Below are 18,518 nucleotides of genomic sequence, written 5' to 3' on the forward strand. Positions count from 1 at the left end.
CTTCTTCTAGATTGGGGTTGGTTTTGTGTCCTTAATAAAGGGAAGATATTTTAAGAGTAACTCAATGCTGACTACCAATGTGAAAAAACTTTGAATATTGCTGACTTAAGGACTATTATTACAGATAAGATATATTTTGATCTACCCAGCAAAGTGCAGATATTACATTTACAACAAAGAAATATTTAACCCAACCAAAAACAGCAAAGATAAGAAAACTGAAGAACTCAAAAACCTAGGAACAAATCTTTAAAGCATATGGGCATTTCTCTTACAGTCTGAAACCAATAGCCAAGCAAAAATTCTCACTTCAAAAATCTGCACAGATACAGATGAGACTAATTTTTTGTTCAACAACTTTCATTATTTAATAGTATAAAGGAAGTTTTAAATATTGTCACATCCAGAACTGGATTCTTAGTTTTATTTTCTTTTAATGGCATTTCACGTGACTGAGACTCCTGAAACTCATAATTCTGGTTTACATGTTCGAAAGGGGAAAGGAGTCAGTTCTGCAGTTTGAAAAGAGAGCTGAAGGAAAGCATCTGTTTAAAAGCCATGTGATAAAGTGGCTGAATTTATCTGAAGACAGTGCCTGTATTCCTCAGTTATAAACTGGGGCATTGGGATTAGCATGAAACACAAAGCAAACACAGAAGATGCTTCATATACCAAAGATAAGACAATTATTCCAAGCAAGAGGGGATTTCTTTGTTATCAATATCTTCTAAGTGTAAAGACAGGAGCAGGTTTGTAAAAAAAGTGTAATAATGCATTAGCCCAAATAGGACAGCCAGATAATGTAAACCTTTTTGGTCATGCAAGTCCTTCTTCAGGTCATACATTTCAAAGTACCATAGATATTTCATGATTATGTCAAAGTCAGTTTTGCAAATATTTAGAATCAAAGTAAATGAGGTCAGTATTTTGTGAAAAAGACCAGTCAATTATCCTATAATTAAAGCCTGCATAATAATGTATTACACCATGGAATATAATTCACATTCAGTGTGCAGCTGTGCAACTGGTATTTCCTAACACGGAATAATAGAATCTGCAATCTCAGTAATTGTGGTACTGACTTGAAAATCTTGAAGATACAGAAGACATAAAATGCATTGTCCCCAGAAAGGTTTGCTGGTTTGTTTTTTCTTTGATAAGCACAATGATGTTATGCTTCTGCTTTTCATTCAAAACTGTGGTGAGGAAGTCGATTTCGTGCCTTGTGTTGTTAAAATTTTGTAATAGTTTTGCAAGACTGACATACGTGGATAAGACTAATATAGCCACACCTTTTTTAACACATACTTTTCTTGTTTCTCCTGGCCTGCATCTGCTTACTTTATTGCATCTACTGTACATTCAGCCCCAGGGAGGAAATATGCTCGCACTCTACATGAAATATCTTTGTAGAGAAGAAATGCACATGCCCATAAAAGAAGAGTAAACTGGCCCTCTCTGAGCTATAGAATCAAACTGTAGATGACTGATTTATCAATCACAACCAAGTGTTTACATGCCTTCAGCTGTATCTTGCACACAGGTGAGTCTTCCTTATTCATTTGCTGCAGTGGCTTGGCATCAGCAAGACACTCCTAGAGACAACAGTGTTATTCATGCTTAAATCCATTTATTTGATGAAAGCAGAAGTTCCCAGTTGAATTCATCTTTTAAAGCTTAAAAAGGTAGTAAATGATCTAAAATATCAGGCAAGAAATCAGCTGATTTACATACATACATACATAATGACAGTCTTTTAGAAAAGTCTGAACAGGAGCAAAATATTAGAACATGATTTTAACCAGACCCTGTTCTACATGACCACCAAAATCAAAGGCTTCAAATGTGTCCCAGTAGAAGCAGCTGGTTAGTGAAACACCCAGGTTAGCAGAAAACCAAAGTATTCTGGGTGCTTTTTGCAATTTCAGTGGTGTCTCCTCAAGATTTCTTCCACTGAAAAAGGGAATTATTAAATAATGTAACATCATCCTATGATCCACAAATAGAGGCAACGGCCTTAATTCAGCTTGTGAGCTGCACATCAGAGGCACTTGATCCACTTCAGTGTTTCTCAATATAGAGTATTGCCAACTGGAGAGGTGAGTAAATAAATTATTACTCACAAGTGTGTTTTTTTGAGGTTGCAAACAGTGGATCTGAATCAATCAAACTCAAATTTTTATTCAAAGGAATAACCAACTGTTTATTCCATTAGACATGAATTGCTGCTTCATTAATTATTATATGTTCAAGAATGGTGACAGAAGAATATTATGTGCACATATCTTTGTGCAACGTACACCAAAGCTGGAGTATTATCATTAAAATAACGCTTCTTGTCAGTCATTAGGGCTTTTTTCCAAGTTCCGTTCATGCTTGCATACTCATTATGCCTGTTCTTGTTTTTGTAACTCAGCGATGCACAGTGAGTTCTAAATACCAATTGCTTGTTCGAGGCCTGGATTGTTGGCTCCTTCCCTTACAGTGCTCTGAGCAAAATCAACATTTTTCTCATTCATGCTACTCCTTTGCTTTTCAGGGGCAGAGCTATCACTGAAGATGATTTGCAGTTTTGGTAGCACATCAAACAACAAGATAGATCAACTTTTGCTCTGTAAGCAAAAGCTGTCTTGCATGAATTTTAAGCATTCAGCTCGAGGAAAGCAAGCACACTTCTGTGTATGTAAAGTTTATAGATAATCATCTGCATTGCCTTAGAAACTGAGCAGTGTTTTGTGCCAAAGGTAGCAGACTATGCATTCGCTAAATAAACATTTGTTGCATTTGGTATGTGTCATTGTATTTAAATCTTCTAGCATTTTAAAACACAAAATTGTATCCGAAAACACCTGGATGCTTTTTGTAATTGTTCTCTATCATTGTAAAAAGAAACTTCATTTGGAATTGTATTGCATATCATTTCTCTAAGCATATTGGGGCTTTTTAGTGCGTATTTTCTTAAGTTGTAAGGATAGAATAAGCAAACTTAAACTGGAAAACAAGAATGAGACCCGGCTGTCTCTCCCTTCTTGTAACAGTTCTACCATGTCAACAGAAGCAATGACAATGTAAACTCATTTGGGCATTGTTAAAATATCTTCAGCAATTTGTCAGTTATTATATTCTATTGCTATTCTATTTATCCCTTATTAGTGGCTCTTGCAAATGCGCTTTCACACAACTTTGATAGTTTTTAAAAAGACATAAAATGTTTACATACCTTTACCTTCAAGCAGCTCTGGAGGCTTGCTTGCCTTCATGCCCTTACCCTCAGGTAACTCAGTTTCTGGGAAAGGGCCTCTTCAGCTCTCTGTGCGGAAATATGAGTTCATAGATTCATGATCAGCCTGATTTACCAAAGTAATAATAATAGCTTCCAACTTGAATCAGTAAGAGACAGGAGTTACCACAATCATAGATTCATAGAATCATTAAGGTTGGAAAAGACCTCTAAGATCAAGTCCAACCTTCAACCCATCACCACCATACCTGCTAAACCATGTCCCGAAGTGCCATATCTACATGTTTTTTGAAGACCTTCAGGGGTGGTGACTCCACCACTGCCCTGGGCAGCCGGTTCCAATGCTTGACCACTCTTTCAGTAAAGAAATTTTTCCTAATATCCAATCTAAACCTCCCCTGATGCAACTTGAGGTCATTTCCTCTCATCCAATTGCTAGTTACTTGGGAGAAGAGACCAACACCTGCCTCACTACAACCTCCTTTCAGGTAGTTGTAGAGAGCAATAAGGTCTCCCCTCAGCCTCCTCTTCTCCAGACTAAACAGCCCCAGTTCCTTGAGTCGCTCCTCATAAGACTTGTGCTCTAAACCCTTCACCAGCCTTGTTGCTCTTCTCCAGCAACTCAATGTCTTTCTTGTATTGAGGGGTCCAAAACTGAACACAGGATTCAAGGTGCGGCCTCACCAGTGCTGAGTACAGGGGCACGATCACTGCCCTCATCCTGCTGGCCACACTGTTCCTGATGCAAGCCAGGATGCTGTTGGCCTTCTTGGCCACCTGGGCACACTGCTGGCTCATGTTCAGCTGGTTGTCAACCAGCACTTCAAGGTCCTTTACCACTGGGCAGCTTTCCAGCCACTCCTCCCCAAGCCTGTAGCGTTGCATGGGGTTGTTGTGACCAAAGTGCAGGACCCAGGACTTGGTCTTGATGAACATCATACAGTGGGCCTCGGCCCATCAATCCAGCCTGCCCACACCCCTCTGCAGAGCCTTCCTACCATCGAACAGATCCACACTCCAGCTAGTTTTTTACCCAGTGAAGCACACACACATCCAAACCATGAGCAGCTAGTTTCTCCAGGAGGATGCTGTGGGGAATGGTGTCGAAAGCCTTACAAAAGTCCAGGTGGATAACATCCACAGCCTTTCTCTCATCCACTAGGTGGGCCACCTGGTCATAGAGGAGATCAGGATTGTTAAGCAGGACCTGCCTTTCATGAACCCATGCTGGCTGGGCCTGATTCCCTGGTTGTCCTTCACATGCCCAGTGATCGCACTCAGGATGAATCACTCCATAATCTTCCCTGGCATCGAGGTCAGGCTGACAGGCCTGTAGTTCCTGGGATACACCCCAAAAGGCAATTCTAGGTAGTTCACCAACTACTATCCCAGGTTTCCTAGAAATCTCAAAAATCGCAGAATGACAATGGTTAAGGTCTGAAGGGACCTCTGCAGATCATCTGGTCCAACCCCTTCCTGCTCAAGCATGTTCACCTAGAGCAGGTTTCCCAGGACTATGTCCAGACGTCTTTTGAATAAGAGAAATAGGAGCGATTAACAAGTGATGATTAGAAGTGGAAGCTAGGGGTGATAACTCTCAGGTTCTCTGTGATCCCTTTTTTACAATTTCCACGTGAGACACTGTAAATTTTAGCTTTCATTTTTACAGCAATAGAAGTCTGTCAATTCATACAGCAATGAAAAAGCCTTAATAGAAATTAATAATGGAATAACAGCAAACCCATTGCCTGGAGTCACAAGCATCTGATGAAAGACTCAATGCCAACACATGCAAGAATACTTTTTGTTCCTGTTCTAAACGCGGGAGTCAAAATCACTGTCGAACCTTAGCCACAGTAACTCTCCTGCTACTTCTTATCCTGCATGCAACACTGAGAAAGTGGTTACAGAGAGGGCAACAAAGGTGATAGCAATGATGGTAAAAGATACCATCCTCCCATCCTCAAAATGTTTGACCTGCAAGGTGCTTCATCCCAACCAGGAAAACACTGAACCTGATGGGGAACCGTAAGGCTAGTTGTGGTTGAGAAGTTTCCAGTGGTTTACTTTGTCAGGGCAATCTTTTTTATTCCCACTCTCAGAAATCTTTTCCTATATGTTTATCTAAGACATCACATTCAACACACATATTTTCATTCCTACAGAAATGCTCAGTTTGGCTTTCCAATACAGCCAGAGGAAAAGTAAACAAGCAAACAGACATTCCTTTCGCCTAGTCCTGTTGGCAGTGGCAATGGCCAACATTTCTGCGAGCAAAGTTTTGTCTTGCTTCCCAGTCTGAGCCAACAATTACTACTGATCATACCAAAAAAGGACAGCAGACTAGACTGACTTTTACCTTTGTCCTCTTATAATTTACAGTGGCTGACAGCTTAATTTGAGTTTGCCATAAGTAAAAAGAGCAAACTATTGGCAAGTGTCCTGAGATGACTCCATCATCTCCACTGCTTCATAAATTTGTCAGTTTGGTTTCAGTTATTTATTTGTGGAGCTTTAATGAACATCAACAGCAGAACGTACATGTCAGCTTTTTCAGATATGGAGGTGTCCTCTCATGGTAAGTACCTTTTAAGTTTATTACATTTGGGGTAATAATATCATTACTGTGTTAATGACATAATATGTGTCACTTCTGGGAATGAGAAATTACACATAATTTCTATTTGCTTCAGTCCTGTTTCTATAGTAACAAGACTAGTAATTCTCATTAATGACTAGGTTGTTAGCATTGTTATTTTTGGTAATTCCAGGTTATTAATGTCCTTAGTTTTTCTGCATTTCATTGATGACTTCACCTGAGTGGCTGTTAAACGAAAAAATAGGTCCACTTTACTAAAACTATCTTTCACTAAAATCAGAGAGTATCCTTTGCAGCTACTTTTAAAATTAGTGCAGAATTAAGCTGAGAGAATAAAATCATTAAATTGTTTAGACTAGAGGCAAAATTCAGACTGTCTGGTAAACACAATTATTAACACAAACCACACAACTCATATGAAAGTGCTGACATTATCATTCAGCATTTCAGTTTGCTGTGTTCATCTTTCTGCTAGAAAAGGCATTTCCCCCCCCAAGAGTAACATTGCTATAAGAGCAGCAAAGCAGTTTCAGGCAGAGTGGTTATCACCAGCTAATTTACCATTGGCATTCAAGGTTAAAAGTTGTACCTAGATGCCACAAGGTCATTATTATCTCATGTTGGTAGCTATATATTCTGTTAGATTTTATTATCCTTAAGGGCAAACAGCAGGCTAAATGCCTATGTGCTAAAGAATTACAAATGTAGTCTTCTAATTACATGTCATATCACGATTGCATTTACAATGTTTCTCTTCTAAAAAGTTTTACAGATGCAATGAAGTAATTCCCAAACAATTGAATCCACCTTATTGTTTTAATGGAACTTTATGGTATACTTGGCTCCTTGTCCCTATAAACACTTATGCATTTACCACTGAGTGTTCATTGAGTAGTCACATGCTAGAGTGTCTGCAGAAACAGGCACAGTTTATCTTGCTAGTTAGAACTTACTTTGCTTAAGAAGGCCTTAAAATAGAATTTCTTGAAAATGCTCTGATAGTACAGTTTATAATGTCTTTTCTGAAATGCTATTAAAGTACATAGTGACACTTTGCAATCATTTAGTAAATATTAATAAAGCATTTATAGCCCCTTTAAATTTAGAATGCTACCATTATCTTCCTAGCCATTATTAACCAGCAGAAGTCAGTGATCTGCTTCTGCAGTTGTTGATTAATTTATTTTGAGTTTTGGATTTAAAGAATCTAAGTTACTGCTGGACTTTGGGAGAAAAACAGATGAATTGGAAGAAAATGAAAGAACAAGGGACAGTAAAATATTCTCATCCCTTATTATTCCCAGTCTGAAGAAGTTTACCTGGACCAGATCTGTGATCAAGCTACAGAAAGTGTTAGACAGTATTTTACGTTTATGAAGATAAAAACTGGTTAATTCTCCTGAAATCAGGGAGGCAAAAACCACTGTGTGGACCATGGCACTTCAGGATGTGGTTTAGTAGGAATGGTGATGTTGGGTGGATGGTTGGACTCGATGATCTTAGAGGTCTTTTCCAGCCTATGATTCTATGAGAATTTTCTTTCAAGGTGCTTCTGTAACTGGACTATATAGCATATCCCACTTCTGCTCATACTCTTTAGTAGGACAGCTGCAACTTACACTTTTGTGCAAACATTTGATAACATCTGCCAGTTCTGATATGTATATTTACCTACACAAAGAAAAAATTATTCTCTCAATGCCTACTACACGAAGAAGTTCACTTAATTTCTTCCATACATTACAAACCAACTCAGAGCTCATTTTGACTGCAGGCTACTGTGCTGAATTTATGGAGCTGAAAAGGATAATTTATTTCAATTAATCATTTCCTATCCTAAATATTATTCATGTTAAACATCTTTTCTTCTTGCATTAAAAGTTATGTTTTAATATTTAAAATTTCTATTTAAAATAATGCTTTAAACTCCTGAGAATAGATTCTTAGGACTTTTGTCCCTTTTTTGGGCAACGGGGACAAACTAGTCAACTCACCCTAGAAAGAGGAGTTGTTGGAGACAGAAAAGATTGTGGCAGAATGCACAATGTTAGTTGCCAAATGACACTGTGGGTCAACAGCCATTTAGCATCTATTAAAGCAGTGCGTAGGCTGCTGTAGTCTATGCCAAGACCAATGAATAACTCTTCCCTGGATGAGGATGCCTGGCTCATCTGCAGCTCTTTTCAACCTCCTGTGCTTATGGCTTCCTATTACATCTAAGAATGTAGTAAATATTCAGGCTCTTTACTGTAAAAAGATGATCAGCTTCAATGAATTATTTAAGAGATGGATCTGTGAAAACTGAATTAAATCAAACATCGGCATTAGTTTTATCACCTACAAATTTTTACATACAAAACCAGATAAATAAAGACTAATGAAAAAAATTCATTTGTTTGGAAATATCTAATGTTTTAGCAGAAAATTCCTTCACATACATTTTTGCTGTAGAGCACAAGAAATTTCAAATCACATTTTGGCAGATTTTGAGCATCTGACATTGAGGAATATGATGGGAATATTCAGCACTAGCAGCTTTTCTTCAATGTAGCTTAAGAAATGAACATTAGTGCGAAATGAACATTAGTGCTAGTCAGACATTTGCTGATCAGACAGATTCTAACCAGGTATTGTCAAAACTGAGACTTTGGGTAGGAGGCTTTGCAGCAAGGAGAAAGATCTGATCAACACTAGAGGAGAATCTGATCTCAAAGGAGGCCACTGATTACAGGGGGTTAAGGAAAATTCACCTTCTTTTTAACACAACCAAATGCTCTGTATTTGTTTGCAATTCTCAGGAGACAGAGAACTTGGTGAGAGGGGTAGCTCAAAGTGACTTTTTGATTTCCCTGAACAAACAACTGGTGCAAATGTAACAGTTTAATTGTACCTTGCATGAATAGGTTTGGAACCTGTTTACGGAGTTTTGGACTCTGGACGTGTTCTGTGTGATATGTGCAACCTCATGTTTGCTCAGATTTACTGACATGATCATGGGAGGAACTCCTAGAGTATGCTTTCCACTTGACTGCCTTTACATTCAGCTGTTCCTGTCTCTGTAGTACAGCCAATTACTCCATCCTTAGAACATGTAATGGTGGTGAATAAACAGGCATTCATGCTTCTGTCCTGCCAGATTTTGAAATTGAACCTCTTCTGATGGGAACAATATTACCAACAGACTGTCTGCTATTCTGTGCCAAAGCTGATTAATCTTAAACTAGTAGTTCCTCTGCAGGGGAAGAACCTCTTCCTCTAAAAGTAATAGTTTGTCAAAAAAGGAAGCCAATTTAGAAATTCTTCAAAGATCTTATTTAATTGAAAAATTACTTTTTCACCATCTTTAGCTCTGCTTTTTTATGTTATCTGTATTAGTATATAAAATTGAAAATCTTCTGAAATCACAAGAGCAACTCAAATAGTGGGAAGAATTATTTTATTTTTATTCTCTTTCTACATGTTTTCCTTTAATTACAATCACCATTACATTCAGTGGTAAAACCTCAAAAACTTCAGTAGCTGCCCTAACAGCAAAAGCCATATGAAAGTAACATCATATTATTCTAATAAATAATGTATACCCAGTATAATTTTCTGGAGTTTTTGGTTGTGTCCTCTGTTTCTTTCTGCTTTCAGTGAATTTTCCGGTTCATAACAAGAGGTGGAAAATATTTCTGTCAAAATATTCTCCGTGGTAATCTGTTGCCTCTTACTTTACCAAACACAGTCTTGGCACTTTGTCCTGGTTTCGGCTGGGATAGAGTTAATTTTCCTGCCAGTAGCTGCTGTGTTTTGGATTTGGTGTGAGAAGAAAGTTGATAATGCTGGTGTTTTCAGTTGTTGCTATAAATCAAGAACTTTTTCCAGTTTCTCATATTCAGCCAGTGAGCAGGTGTGCAGGAGCTCCGTACCATAGATGTCGTGCTCAGTTTATGAATGAGGGTTGTATGGGGGGCAAGAAGCTCTCTATGCATCTCATTTCCATGAGTATGAATCCTCTCTTGTCTGGGAGTTCAACCTCTTTTGTGAAATTCTCAAAAATTTGGGAGTTTGGCGTTCCACAGTCGCTGCTGAGGGACTAGCTGCGGATCAGTCATCAGGTGGTGAGAAAAATGGTACTTTATATAGTTTTTTTTACATATTCATTATTATCACTATCATTAGTAGTAGTATTTACTTTGTTGTCTTGTTAAACAGTCTTTATCTCAAACCATGAGTTTCCCTTTCGTCCATTTCTCCTCCCCATCCTGCCGGGGGGGGAAGCGGAGGGTTGAGCGAGGCACTGTGTAGTGCTTAGATGCTGGCTGCCACGTTAAACTACAATACACTTCAACCATCTTCCCAGATTCCCTTCAGATGTCATAGTATTTTAAATATATCCATATATATATGAATTGGCTATTCAGCTAATAGAAATAGATGCAGCATGCTACAGAAGCTATATTTTGCCCTTCCAATATTTTCCATGGGTTTTGGATTATGTTCTGTTCAAAGAGTTTGAATAGCAGTAGTACAACTTTGCAGTGGCTGCTAACTTTAACCTTTTTACTACTGATGTTAAAACATGCTTCATTTTTAATTTAGCCTTTTGTGCTGGGATTTGAATGTTTTAGTGAGGACATTCAGATACATTTAAGAGTACTTGCCAGTGTTGTCAGTTTGGTTGCTATGCCTGATTTCTATGCACTCATGTGGGTAGAAAGATATATTTAAGACTTTTTTTTGTTGTTGTTAAAAAAAGTGATAGTGGGGGAGGTATTACATTCCTTCAAGATCAACACAGCACTTGCTAATTTTTGGCACACAACATTCATCTCCTAGCATTATGTCACTTGTCAAGCCTTGAGATCTTCTGTGGCCAGAACTGACATAATATGTCAAACATTTACAAAACTTCATTTTCCAAGTGCTTTTAGAATGAATGATGTAGCACCATTGATGTGGTAACAACATATAACCTGAAATATCCTACACAGATAGGTTTTCCAACCTGTAGGAGCTATTGGAAATCTGTCATGGTAAGTAAATTTTTTTAATGGACTTTCAGTAAATGTTCATATTACTTTTTGAAGTTTCTACTGATTTTAGTCTTGTACAGGGATAGAACTAATATTGTTGAAAAGTCTTGTCCTCTCATTTTTTTTCCTCAGTGAACTAGTTGTTAGATTTCCATTTCTTTAAGAAAAAAAGTACTGAACATTACTTGTTTTCATGTATAGTCACATTATATTAGCTATTGGCATTGCATACTAATGCTCTCCTACTTGTATTTGTCTCTATTTTTTGTATCTCATACAGTGCTGTACCTGATATGCTTACCATCTATCTTTCATACTGCAGTGTGAAGTCCTGCCCATGCTTGGAGGTAAGTACTATAGTAAGACAAATCAAGGATGAATTTCAGAATGCTATTTCTGATGTTGTGATCTCCTACAGTGTATGTGGTTTTGTCAGTAAAATGATTTTAATACATTTCTCCATTTTTTAAAAGACGGTTACCATTTTCTTAAGTATTTAAATATGTACAGTTAGTATATGTAGGAATAGTAGGCTACGTGGTGTGAGATAATAATTACATTATCTCTTTTTCTAGTAAGTGATCAGTATTGTAGTAGCATCATAACAGACAATTTACTTTAAAGCTCGAACCAATAACTATGCAATTTCATAGCGAAAACTGTTCTCCAGAAACACAGGCTGTCTGAGTAGATTTTCAGAAGACAACCTCTAGTCTCTGAGTATTGGATACTCTGTTCTTTTTCTATAACATTTTCTTTGTAAAATATAAAGCATTTCAAGCTAAGGCTGTCCTGAATATTTTATTTAATTTCCAAGTGACTTATCATGAGTTGTACTTCATCACTAACTGGTCTTTGTCACTAAACACACACAAGTTACTTTGCTTCCTGTATTCTGAAATATCACATTATATTGTGTTCAGTAAGTACATTCTGTTCATGCATTAAATGATATTTATTCCTTTTTTCTACTGACCTTCTTTTAAAATCACAGAATGATAGAAAAGCAGGGCTGGAAGGGACTTCAAAAAGTCATCTATTTCACCCACTGCCTAAAACAAGGTCACATATACCTGTATTATTCCTGACAGTTGTCTGTCGAACCCATTCTTGAAAACTATTAAAGATGGAAATTCTTCAGACTTCCCCAGGCAATCTTCTCCAGCCCTTCACTAACTCTACTATTAGGAATTTTTCCCCAAAGCCTAATCTGACTATTTTTTTTCATTATTTGACGCCCTTTACTTCTTATCCTTCTTACAAAGGACGTTGTGAACAGATAGTTCTTCTACCCCTCCAGCAACCTGCTAGGTGCTTGTAGCTAGTTTCCTTTCTGGCTGAAGAAAGCCCATTCCTTCAGTCATAGTCATGTTCTTCAGGTGCTGTCCTTAGTCTTCTGAGGCCATAGTAGTGCTAGGCAGACACATTTTTTCAAAAAGTGCAAGAGCTCCTATCAGTTGGCCTTGAAAGTAGATGAAATCCTGGGAGATTGGCAAGATAAAGGGAAAATTCAAACTCTGGAGGCCTAAGCAGGCACTCTGAGATCTCAATGGCTCTGGAAGCAGAAATGACATGTCCAACTGGTCTGTGACTAAACCAGTTCATCTGCCACTTCCCCACACCACAGTGCAGTGCACTAGTTTGAACAAGTAGCTGTAGCATCAGTGTGGTGCAGTTGACTTTGTGCTGCACTGCACAGAGAGGGTTCCTCCGTCTCTAATTCTTGTATAGTGAACCTCTATGTAGCCTGGCTGCATCAGATGTGTGTCCTAGGGTTTGAGTCCCAAAGAGTACAATAAAGCTTAAGTACCAGACTAGCATCTTCAGAAGCTAGCTCTTCAGAATTGTGCAAAAAGAGGACAAAGTTCGTGGGAGTGCTTGCATGGAAAACATCAGCATACTGTACTCCGCAGTTTTCAATCTGTTCAGGTGAAAATGCAGAGGTAGTGCTATTTACTACTAGGTCAAACATCTGTTAAAAATTCCAGAGTTCAATACTGCGTGAGTGAAAAGGTAGTTTACGTTAAGCCTTCATGCAAATGGAAGACAAACTGGGCAAATTCCTGACCCTGCTGAGGTCCACAGCAAATCTTCCAAGGTGCCAGAATTACTCATTGATTTGTTATGCATTAGGTGCTCAAGCTGTGCCTACCTATGTTGGAACATAAAGCTGAATTCATATTGAAAATATGTGGATAGCTAATATACACCTTTCACACAGAGATTTCAGTGAATATCTGACTGAATGACTTCAGTCATTTTTTCAGAGGACTGTATACCGCATTTGTAAGCACATCTATTTATCTCATATTTCTTACCATTGATTCCTTACTAGTGGAATCAGCCCTGTTCTTAAGTTGCATTACTGCTGTTTATCCGTGCTTGGTCCCTCCTCTCCTAAAATCTTGTAGTGTTGAAAAGACAATAAGTGTGTGCAGTTTGCATAACAGAAGCTGAGGCGTTCATTGAGATGTGCTCTGCATGTATTCTTCTTATTACTGAATGTGATAATAGAAGTAGAGTGTGTTAAAAACCCAGTTCTTTCATACAAGACAACCTGTCATACAGACTGTCCATCTTCAGTGTATGATATTGCAACTAATCAAGTGTTCAGGCTTCCTCTAATGATTTACTTTTTGCCCACAGGAAATCTCGTGCAACTAGCAATCAGATCACATTGCATGATACGAAAACATTCTTTAGAACATCTCAGGGATAGACTTCATCACACATCACCATAACTCTTAGAACAAATTATATGTATTTTATGTAGTCCAGGTTACCATGGTAAATATTGTCTTCTTTAATAGAGAATAAAATGCAATAGAAAAATGAATACATGTAAAACTCGTTTTTAGGGAAAGCAAGACTATGTTAAGCAACACTATCGTAAGCTATGAAGTGTGGCAGTGTTTGAAACTCTTTCAGTAAACAAACCCAAATATTTCATTCTATTAAAGCAAAACAGAAAAAATCGGATAGACTTTGTTAAATATGCAAATTCCTCATGTGCAGTGTAATTGAAATAGCCGAAAGACACCTATGCTAGCAACACAGAAGAAAGCATATAATACATCATGCAAGCACTAGCTAGATTCATCTAGCACAGAGGCCAGAAGTTCAGTGTTCACCCTTTAAAATGGAAATTGTTGAGTTTCATACTATGGAACCATGGGGTTCCATACTTATTCTTTCAATAATCACACGTACCACTCTTATAATTGATGTTTGCAGTAAGGCTAGGAGCTCAACTTAGGATCTAAATATCCTTGTTTTACTCCTTGCAGATGTATTGCTACTGGCAAGAATGAATCTGTACAACAGCCTCTGCCTTGCTATGGCACCTGAAGGTAGTGCCGCAAACTTCACACAAGTGCAACCTCGGAGAACTGGATATTAATCTCACAGTTCAGCCTGAACAAATTACAGCTCCAGAAAAAAGACAAAAGCAACACTAAACCTGTTCTTTAAAGAAAAGCTTTTTTCTCTCTCTCTCTTCTGTGCAGAACAAGAGATAAATGCTGCCTACCTCATTCATTTCCAGTAAAGCAAGAAGCTTAGATATATGCAAAAAGAAACCGTTTCATCCCACCCTCCTCTACTGCCCAGATGTACAATGGGGCCGTTCCTTACAATTTCTCTGAAGGCAATGGCCTTGGAGACACAACTGGGGTAGAGGGTAGCCTGCAATCCAAATGTGCTAATTACTGTGCAAGGTTCTTGCCAACACAATCTCTCTTGATCAGAGAGGTAACAGGAGGTGACTTCCAAATAAAAGTATGTTTTCAGAGCATTGCATCTAAATGTTTCAGGAAATAGCACCAGCTACTAAGAATTTTGCACTGGCATTAGCCAGTATTACCAGCTTCTGGTACAGGCAAATACAGTATACTTGAGAGAAAGCATCAACTGCTTTTGCTTCTGGAAAGCATCACTTTCTTTGTGTCAGGACTAAAACCTATTTGCTGGCTTTGAGTAAAATGCAGAACAAAGGGCCCGATTGCTGTTTCCTACAATCCATCACTCAAATATCCCTGGAAATTCTTCATGTTTGTTACATTGCTTGCATAAGAGTCTAATATGTATATTTTTATTAAGAATCCATTTAACACTTCTTCTGTAATTTCATATGACTATTTCCTGTTGTTGAGTGTTGTGGAGAGCTGTTTTATAGTGCTGGCAGAAACTGTTCTTTGTCCATGAACATAGTTGGACTTCAGCAATGGATATAGCTATACATATATAGTTTGCAAAAACGGTGCCTTATTTTGGTTTTGTGTCCTTTGGCTTGGAAAAAGTAAATTCACTATCCTCATTACCATTGTATTCAAGTCTATGTTAATGAGGTGCTAATGTCTCTAGCTGGTAAGAATGTTCCAGTTAGTGTATTTTCATGTATTTGATGGAAACAAGGGAAAGCTATGGCTATAATTATTATTACATTGTATGACCTAAAAATATTGTTTAATTTGTCAACCCCAAACAAGACATTTTTCAGCTCAACCAGTTTACTTGCACTGCATTCCCTGGGTTTGAAAAAAGGAGGGGTTATCAACCAACCCAGAGAATATCATGAGTTGTTGCAGTCTCTTGAGTCTTTCACAGTAAACTTAAAGTCTTAGCAATAAAAACAGATAAATAGAGGAAATGTCAAACTGAATTCTGGGTAATGATCAGATCAGCCTGCTTTTATACAATTTCCATCACTTTGAATTTTAAATCACCTTTTAAAGGGCACTAAAGCATTCTTGCAAATTAGTCTGCACTCCAATTAATGCACCCAACATGACAATAAGACCAGTTTCAGCTTGGCTAAGCAGACCAGTCAACCAGGAGGATGTGACTTGAGGACTTGGAGAGCCTATGCCTCCACCTTTTTTCCCTCTCTCTTCACGGCAGCTTAGGTCCAATTAGGCCAGTTAATCTGCCTAAACCGTTGGAAAGGAAGGATTTCTCTAATAAAGATGAAGCATAGTCTGAGAGGACATACAAATTAAGTCTACTCTTTTCAAAAGACAGAAAATTCCAAGATTTCCCTCAGCCATATAGCTTAAAGAGGTACTTCTTTTGGTCAAGACCAAACTATTTTTCTCCACAGGGATTTTAACTTTAAGAGATCCTTCTGTGACATTTGTTAACATGTGAAGGATTTCTCTTTTGTCTATTTATTTTTCATACTGTGCTCATTTTTGACATCCATTAAATTTTATAAGACTAGACTGCAAACGGCAGTGATGAGAAATGCCAGGTCACATTACAAGAAAATGTTCATAAATAGAAATGACTTTGCGTTTTTCAATCAAGCAGTAAATAATACTCACATGAATATACAGGTATTTGGGTAGCTTAATCTGCAGGTTTGGAAAGGAAAATTGAAGTGGGCTGAAAAACAAATTGTAAATACATGCTTGTATATGCAACACATTTTAACAAGTTGAAACAAAATTCTTGCAGAATGGATAAACAATTTTACACAGTATTTAGCTCTCGCTTCAAAAAGAGAAATATTAAACAATCTCAGTCCACTTTATCCTTATCACTGGTGCATGCGAAATGCATTGTATACTCACAGCACATTGTTAGATCTTTCTCATTTCTGTTGTGTTTCACTTATGTTATTTGAGTCGGTTTTCTACTTTAAGATCTAAGATGTCTTATTTCAGCAAGATCAGATGTGAAACATTCAGTCAAATGCAAAAAAATAAACACTGGTTTTTTTGCTTTGATTTCTCCTCACAGAGCTCATGCTTCTCTTTGCTGCTGTTTTTTTGTATCTTGAACCAGGATTTGGGGTGTGAGGGAGAAGCTTTAGTGCCTCTGTTTCACTAACAGCATTTGATGCATTACAGCCAAAGATACTGGTTTGAGTTCCAGTGGCAAAACGTTAGCCTACTCAGAAATGATTGGCATGGTTACAAAAGGAAAAATACAGAAAAGACCTGAAACTTTTATTTTAAATTAAAAAAGTGATGTAAAGTTTTAATCATACTGACGACAACTTTATGTTCTCTACAATTAGAGTCAAAATTTTCCTGTTTACCTTGGCAACAACAGGTTCTGTCGCTTTTTCACAAGCCCTTTTTGTTATGAAATTTCTAATCACTTTCCTCGGACTCCTTGGCTCTGACATAAATTTTGTTCACAAACCTGCGAAAATTTCTTCTTTTTCAGCATCAACACCATTAGGAAAACATTCTGTTTGAACTAAAACTGCACATTTTCCTAGTCTTTCTTTTGTCCAACACAAAAACCACTAAAGCAATGGTATTTATAATGGGTCATTTATTTTGTCATCGTACATATCATGTACTATCTGTTGATATTCCACCCCACCTCTCTATCCCAATGTCAAGACACAATTCTGAACACATTAGCATGTTAGCAAATAAGCCTGCTGGCCCACCAGTTGGTCAACCGCTGACTTCACCACAGTTCAAGCTGATCCTTACTCCTTAGAACCATGTTGAGATGCCAGTTTCTCCAGCTACTGTCTGAAGCTAGTGATATACTCAACTGCCCCGGAACAAATTGTTCTCTTATTCGGATCTAAGCTTAATTAAATATTGCAACTGAAGAGTGAGATCAGTGGCATTGGTAAACTATTTTTTATCAATCAAGCTGCATTTTGGCAACAAATTCCTTCCTTCATTTGAGGTAGCCCTGGTACAGCTGACGAGAGGTTAGTGTAGTCCTGCTCATTTACATAATGTTTTCTACCTGCAGACCTTGTATTCTGAAAAAACACCAAGACAGGCCAGGACCTATAAAATTCCATATAACTCCATGTACCAAAGGGCACTGATTGTTAAGCCATGGGATAGTGTGCCAGCTATGCCAGTTTTGCTCTCACAAGTCTTCTATACTAACTGATCTTCCTTCCTCAGGTTTTATTCAAAAAAGAAAAAAGACAAAAAAGTGAAAAGGATGATACAGCCTGCACTATATTATTGCTATCAGTAATCAGTTACTCTGGTCTTTGTTTCTCTGTTTAGAGTCAGACATATAACAATGTTAGATAAAACCATGCATTAGCCTATCACAAACAGGAAGGGACTGATTAAAATAAGCAAAGGCCAAGTTGCCAAAACACTTCATGGATGACCGGGGAAATCAGATATACATGTACAGTTCTAGAATCTGAGCAAAGCACCGACTGTACAATATGTACTTGTGTAACAGAAATTTGCTTTAAAAATGAATGCAAGGACATGAAAGAAAAATTTAGCAACTGCCTCAGATATACCTAATTACAAATAGGAACTATTGCATGAAAGGAAATTAAACTTTTTGATAGATCAAAGCATTCTTCTGCAATAAATAGGAAATATTCTACTGTACATTTAAATAGCATAACTGAATTGTACTAGGGAACAGCATGAGTGCGATAAGGCAAAATTGAAATAACACAAGAAGTGTTATAAGGTTTGCCTTGTGCATCCACTAGCACGAGCATGATGCACAAGTGCAATTATCCTGCTCAACTAATAAAGAAAATTAACTGCATGGCAAAAATAAGCTAAATATCATCTAAAACCTGTAATAACTAACATCTAATACTTTGAATATGTGTTCACGATGTTCTGTGTACATTTATGAATAAAATGACTGGCATCAAGTACCAGTTCCCATTCAGGAAGAGGCTGCTACATTTTCCTGAGCA

The 18,518-nt window shown here is 37.7% G+C and overlaps 1 long non-coding RNA gene across 1 annotated transcript; it reads left to right on the plus strand.

Moving 5' to 3' along the window:
* Positions 1 to 5,662: 5,662 nt before the first annotated feature.
* Positions 5,663 to 16,791, plus strand: LOC142361931 (uncharacterized). Its single transcript, XR_012764530.1, has 3 exons — positions 5,663 to 5,819; positions 11,139 to 11,205; positions 14,146 to 16,791. It is a non-coding gene; the product is annotated as an uncharacterized LOC142361931 (long non-coding RNA).
* The last annotated feature ends 1,727 nt before the right edge of the window (positions 16,792 to 18,518 follow it).

The sequence above is a fragment of the Opisthocomus hoazin genome, chromosome 7 (genome assembly GCF_030867145.1).
Source record: "Opisthocomus hoazin isolate bOpiHoa1 chromosome 7, bOpiHoa1.hap1, whole genome shotgun sequence".
NCBI lineage: Eukaryota > Metazoa > Chordata > Aves > Opisthocomiformes > Opisthocomidae > Opisthocomus > Opisthocomus hoazin.